The sequence below is a fragment of the Panthera uncia genome (assembly GCF_023721935.1).
Source record: "Panthera uncia isolate 11264 chromosome B2 unlocalized genomic scaffold, Puncia_PCG_1.0 HiC_scaffold_25, whole genome shotgun sequence".
NCBI classification, from domain to species: domain Eukaryota; kingdom Metazoa; phylum Chordata; class Mammalia; order Carnivora; family Felidae; genus Panthera; species Panthera uncia.
In genome coordinates, this window is record NW_026057581.1 from 11,786,540 (window position 1) to 11,793,916 (window position 7,377).

Below are 7,377 nucleotides of genomic sequence, written 5' to 3' on the forward strand. Positions count from 1 at the left end.
CAATTCTGGCACTGAGCAGTTTGCTCTCTGTGCCTCATTAGAGTGAAGACATTAATATTAAGAATTATGCGTTCAGTTTTAGCATTTGGACCGGGGTTTTTTTTCTTCTCTTTTCACCCCCCCCCTTTTTTTTTTTTTTTTTTTTTTGGACTACCTGTATAATTTCTGGAACAAGCCCGGCTTTGTTATGCTTCCTTAATCTTACCTCACCTGGCCTAGATAACGTGCATTCCAAATTGAATTGAGAGTTTGCAGTGAGGCAGCTTAGCAACAGGCTCTAACAGCTGGGTCATTTTCTAAGAATCAAAGGACATGGCTTCAGTTTCCAGGTCTGGCTTTGGCCTGCTTGGTGAGAGCTGACATTTAACTTGTCTCAGCCTGTGCTCTTGGGGATGATTAAAGTTGCTGCCTGATTCATAACTTATAGGTGATTACACTTGTGAAGTATTTTGAGGCCCTTTTCTTTCATTCATTTATTCAAACAAACATTTGTTGTTGAATGAATGGTGACTTTGATTTAAAAACACGACAGACATAAAACACTGGCAGCTTGTAGATAGCAATTTTTTTATTTGCTCTCCTAAAGGAATTTCATTACCAAATCCTCGTGAATCTTGAACCTCAAGAAGAATAATCCTTTCCTTTGTTGGGAGTTTTAAATTTAGAATAATCAGACAATAGTGAAGCATTCTGTTCAAAGCATTCCTTTTAGGCTACCCATTTATTATACACTGCTCTTAAGAAGAGATGAATTTGATTAGCGTTGAACATTCAAGTCGGTGTTTTTGCATTGCTAATACCAGGGAGAAATTTTCAAAAAGTTGTGCCTGCCGTTTAATATTATTATATAGTCAACTTTTAATTATCTGTACTGATGGAGTATAATCAGCAATGTGTATACACCAAAATCATTTCCCTTGGCTTTGGGAAGCATGGTATGATGCTTTTATATACCTTCCTTTATGGTTTTGCTCACACTGGTATTACAATTATGTCACATTCCTTGTGCACACGGCTCATCATAGGAAGGAAGAAGGGGCGCCTGGATGGCTCAGTCGTTTAAGCATCGACTTCAGCTCAGGTCACGATCTCACGGTTCCTGGGTTTGAGCCTTGCGTCAGGCTCTGTACTGACAGCCCAGAGCCTGGAACCTGCTTCGGATTCTGTGTCTCCCTCTATTTCTGCCCCTCCCTTGCTCGTGCTCTGTCTCTCTTTCTCAAAAATAAATAAATGTTAAAAAAAAATAAATAAAGGAGGAAGAAAAAGCCCTATACCAGGGGGTTAGGGAAAGGTCAACTGGAATTTAAAACATTTATTACAGATAGTACACGGAATAAATGATCCCAAGGTTGTTCATTTTGATTATCAAATAGAAAACAACGGCCCTTAATTCACTGCAACTGCATAAGAGAAAAAAGCACAATAAACCATGTACATGATTACCGTGTACCATTATCGTTTCTCCGTTCTGCATTTTGAAATTTTGTAAAAGCAAAAGTACCCGAGTCGCAGCCCAGTAACACTGTAGCAACGAACGCTGTCAGATGTGTGGCCTCCAGACCGTGCTGTACCCACCGCTGGGGTTCCAGATAGGCCTTTTCGGGGGGAACAGAAGAGGCGAAGTCTTGACCTATTAACATTTCTAAATAATGTCACTGTTGTGTTAGCTGTTACTGTTTATTACTAAAAATACCTCCTCCCTTTTTATTATTCAGGTTAAGCTTGTTTTTATCGGCAGCAGTTACAGAAGGGAATTTCTAGAAGGTCTGCCTTCTGCTTAAATGGTCTTCTGGGTTTCAGAAGTCTTCTCATGGTGAAAATACAGTCTGCAGCAGCCTGCTCTAGAGCCCCTCCCCTCCTACCATTTTTAGCGCTCTCTGTGTGGCTCATTCACCTGAGTGATCGTGAAATTGCTTAGTTCGTGCTTTGCTAGCCAATGATGGCTGGCTCTTCCGTGGGAGATAAGGGAGGATCCCTAAGTGTGAAGGTGCTGATGCATCGGAAAAGGAAACCATCTTCGGCTACACAGTTTGGGGTGGGGCCAGTCCTTGATAACTCAGTAGGGAGGTCTCCAGCCCCACTCACCTGGCCTGTGGGTCAGTGGAACCTGGCTGCCATCACTGGGCTTCAGCAAGTTGGAAATCTCACTTGGTATCTTCTCCTGGCTTGCCTGCCTGCCATCTGGTCATAGTTTCACCTGCTCCCACCCTCTTGCAGGTGACGTGGTAGCACAACTGTTGACATGCACCCCAACACCTCATTGCCCCAGCTGGACTCCCAAGCAAGGGAGAGCCCTGGGAGGGGTGAGGTGTGGCTCTTTGTGGAAGGCAGCTTCTAAATTCATGTTCTCGCCAGCCAGTCAGCATTGCAAATAAATGTCACCTTGTGGCCACCATATGCCCTGCAGCAGAACCGATCTCACATTCGTGAAACAGATGCCATTACCTGGCCCCAGGTGCCCTTTGCTCCCTGCTGCCCCGTCTCCATCTCTGCTGACCTTCTCATCACTTCCAAGTCCAGAAGCCAGCTTCCTCCTGTTGTTCTCACTTACGCCCTTGTTCTGACCTGCTCTTTACAAAGGGAGAGGAAAACCAGCGGCCCAATGTCTGCTATGAGTGTGGTTTGGGCCACATGTTATATACACAATTGAACTTTAGCTTGGCATCAGCTTTCTGAGACAGGTGTTTGTCTCATTTCACAGCTGATGAACTTGGGAGTCAAGCTAATAAGTAACTTCCCTGAAGTTACACAACTGGTAGCGGTAAAACTAAGATTAATACTCAGCTTTGATTCAAAACCTGTTCCCTTTCCGTGTGTGTGTGTGTGTGTGTGTGTGTGTGTGTGTGTGTGTATTCCTTTTTTTGACTATCTGGATACTTCGCTTCCAAGGTGGCATATTATTCTGAAATTTAAAGAGAAAGAGAATCTTTAAGCCAAAGGAAAGATTCTAATGATAGAGCTTCAGGTATCAGGAAGGTGCTGGAGGGCTGTGATCTTAAAACCATCCCACACTGGCGACCAGCCTCTGCAAGGTGTGACAAGCTATGTTCCATGCATCAAAGCATCATTCTTAATTGACTCCGCTTCTTTTACTTAATCCTAGACTGCCTGCTTCTATATCCAGCACAGTTGAGAACTCCCTTCTCTTTGCCGTGCTGGCCAGAGACGTGTGCTTTTCTGGTTTCCTAATAAAACTTGAACCGAGATCGGGAACCCCAGATATTTTACTCCCAGCCTTCTTGCTCACGGTGGATTCGGCAGCACTCCATTTAGGAGTGTGCGTTCCGTTACATTGAAAACGGCTTTATGTTGTTCATCAGGGGGCCTCGAGAGCCATTCTTCCCCAGGAAACATTTTCTGCCCTGCTGCCGGAACTGTGACCAGCAGAAGGTGCGGTCCCTACATGCCCAGCAGGGCTAAGGGGCGTGGGTGAGCACATCCGTCTTATACCCCCGAGACGCCCGCCGCTGACGAAGTTCCCTTACTGAGCCCAAAGGAATTTTCCTCCTTCCACCGGAGGTGTTTATAACCTCTAATTTGCTCACCATGCCTCTTGTAGAAAGGAGTAGGAGCTCAAGCCGCTGGCAGCCTGCCACGTTGCCGCTGCCGGCTCGCGTCCCGGAGCGGTGGCGCTCCCGTGTGGGTGCGGGGATGCACGGGGGGCGGGCGGAGGGCCGCCGGGGAGGGAGCGCCGAGGCCCCGCCCTGCGCCGCGCGCCCCGGAGGTGTGCGCCGGGGCCGAGCGGCCAGCCAATCAGGGGGCGGGGCGGGGCGGGGCAGCCAGGCCGGGAGGGGAGGAGCTGAGGCGAGCGAGCGGGTGGGTGGTCCTGCTTGTTGGAACAGCTCCTTTGCAAAGCTCTTGTAATCAGTGCTTAGCCCTTTTGTACTCCGCGCCTGACGGTGAAGGGCATGGCCCTCGCTGCAGATGGGTCTCCGGGAAGGGCTCCCCTTTGTGCCGCTGTGGTAACCTCCACCTGATGCTGTGGGCCTGGAATTGCGCTCTGACCTCATTTCCCGTAGGAGTGGAAGGGTTTGGGAGGAGGACTAATTAGGACCTCATTAAGCACTTACCACCAAGTACAATCATTTTCCCGAAAAGGTAATCTAGTCGCGGAATAAAAAGCCAGACACACTTGTAACATAACGTCGAAATACAGACTCATTGTAGATGAAAGCTTTTTCTAGTTGTGGAAAATGGTCGTTTTAAGAGGATCTTTACGTATCAGTGTTACAAAGGGATCCTTTATAATTATTTTTTAATGTTTATTTTATTTTGGAGAGAGAAAGAGGGGGGGGGGGGACAGAGGATTTGAAGCAGGCTCTGTGTTGACAGCAGGCAGCCCCAGCGGGGCTAGAACTCATGGACTGTGAGATCATGACCTGAGCGGAAGACTCACTGCTTAACTGACTGAGCCACCTAGGTGCCCCCAAAGGGATCCTTTAAAATGTAATTTTGGGAGTGGCTGGTTGGCTCAGTCTGTAGAGCCTGTGACTCTTGACCTTGGGGTTGTGGGTTCAAGCTCACGCTGGGTGTAGAGATTACCTAAAAATAAAATCTTTTAAAAAATGTGATTTTAGGGGCGCCTGGGTGGCGCAGTCGGTTAAGCGTCCGACTTCAGCCAGGTCACGATCTCGCGGTCCGTGAGTTCGAGCCCCGCGTCAGGCTCTGGGCTGATGGCTCGGAGCCTGGAGCCTGTTTCCGATTCTGTGTCTCCCTCTCTCTCTGCCCCTCCCCCGTTCATGCTCTGTCTCTCTCTGTCCCAAAAATAAAAATTAAAAAAAACGTTGAAAAAAAAATTTAAAAAAAAAATGTGATTTTTAATATGTTTTAATATGTCTCATAATCTGAGTTTCACCTGAGGTTACAGACACATTCCCCCCCCCCGCCCCCATATTTGTGGACATCCAGCAGCAGATACTAAACGTCAGAATAGGATTGCTTTGTTTACCACACTTGCAGCAGAAAGTAACTGGGAGTTGGAGAGCTTTCTTGACCAAGAAGGAAAGAGTCACTCCTTTAACGCTGCCTGGCCAGGTTCCAGCTTATTGGCCTAAAAAGAGAAGGCACCACCTGTGTGATTGCTATAAGGCCCCTTGGCCTTACCTAATTAAAACAGGGAGAGAATATAATAAGAAGCAAAAGACATCACTGTAGAGGCAAAACAAAACAAAACAAGCAAACAAACAAAAAAACCCCAAAACCCCCAAACCCCCCATGTTCAGAGACATCCACCATATAGTTGAAGGCCTCGTGCTGCCTGCTCTCAGACATATCCTTCCTTGCTTTTTTTTTTTTTTTTTTTAACGTTTATTTATTTTTGAGACAGAGAGAGACAGAGCATGAACGGGGGAGGGTCAGGGAGAGGGAGACACAGAATCTGAAACAGGCTCCAGGCTCTGAGCTGTCAGCACAGAGCCTGACGCGGGGCTCGAACTCACGGACCGCGAGATCGTGACCTGAGCCGAAGTCGGACGCCCAACTGACCGAGCCACCCAGGCGCCCCCCTTCCTTGCTTTTTGAAGCTAACCAGAATGGAGAAAGAACATGGAAACATGGTGAAGATAATTTAACATTCAGGTACTGGCTACTACTGATAACAGATGGCTGTGGGGAAGAAAGTCGAAACTATGGACAACACTGTTGGCCAAAAGCTGACTGTATTTCATAAACTTCCGTTCGTGTTAGGTACAGAAGGTAGACTAGTTCCTCTCGCGATTCACTTCAGTGTCCGCCGTGGAGTTGTCTTGCTCAAACCCCGCCAGGTGTGTTGGAATACTGCAGGGAAAAATCTAGAACTGGCTGGTGTGGAGTTCATACTCTGAGCCAGGACCGAAGGGGTCAGAAGCCTCAAGCTCTGACCTTGGTCTTTTGGAGAAGGAAGAAACCTTTTCCTCTAAGCTTACACCTGGCAAAACCTAGTAACAAAGGTTTAAAAAAAAATTCCTATTGTAAAATAAAAGCTAATAAGTCTTTTCTTTATCTGTTTTGGTTATCTGTTCCTCTCTAATATTGAAGGAAATAAGGAATTCTCTCAATTTGCCATAGTTTTGTGTATTTTAAGTTTGGTGTGTGACTTCCTGTTCCAGGTGGGCAGTTTTGGTCCCCGGAACCTAATGTATTTATTCTAAAGCATTCTCTGGCACCTTTGGCAGCCATCTTGCTTAAGAATTGAACGGTTGGGATGGGGCACCTGGGTGGCTCAGTTGGTTAAGCATGTGACTTTGCCTCAGGTCATGATCTCCTGGTTTGTGAGTTCAGCCCAGAGCCTGCTTCAGATCCTCTGTCCCTTTCTCTCTCTGCCCCTCCCCTGCACTATCTCGCTCTGTCTCAAAAGTAAATAAGCATTAAAAAAAAAAAAAAAAAAAAAAAAAAAGCAGGGGCAACTGGGTGGCTCAGTTGGTTGAGCATCAGACTTTGGCTTAGGTTATGATCTCATGGTTCGTGGGTTCGAGCCCCGCATCAGGCTCTGTGCTGACAGCTCAGAGCCTGGAGCCTGCTTCAGATTCTGTGTCTCCCTCTCTCTCTGCCCCTCTTCTGCTGGCACTCTGTCTGTCTCTCTCTCTAAAATAAATAATAAAACATTAAAAAAAAATCTCCTTCTTGATTTTAATATGGGAAGGACATATTGGGAGGTATCCCCAGAGAAACTTGGCTTATGTGTATTGTTTCTAATGGAAACCTCATTGTTTATAGTAGAAAGAAAAATTAAAAGTAACACTAGAAACTAAAATATTTTAAAAGCCATCAGTAGAACCATATTGAAACATTCGTACAAGGGAATATTATACACCAGTAAAAATGTATAAAGCACAGGTAATTGCAACACCATAGTTAAATATTAGAAACAGCTTTATGTGGGGAAAAATAAAAAAACATTAGCCACAGAAGGCTGCATACAGTATGATACACTATAAAACGCCAACACTAAAGTGTATATTTTAGGGAGTGATACATACAAAATGCAGGGTTGTGGTTACCCCTGGAGAAGAGGCAGGAGAAGAGCTTAGAGAAATACCAAAGAGGTATATGCGGCAATCCCAGCAACGTCTTACACAGGACAGTAGACTAATGAACATTCTGTTGTTAATGCTTCATAGATTATATACACATTGCATTCACTCTTTTGTAGGTTTCAAATTGTACATAATGAAAATAGATAGTTTTTGGATTGAATTCTTTCCCCATTTTTATTGAACTACAATTGACGTGCGGTGCTGTATAAGTTTAGGGTATACAGTATTACAGCCTGACTTACATATATCGTGAAATGATTACCAGAATAAGTTTAGTTAGCATCCATTATCTCATATAGAAAAAAAAATAAAATAAAGAGAAAGAAGAAAACACATTTTTTTTTTTTACCTGTGAAAAGAACTC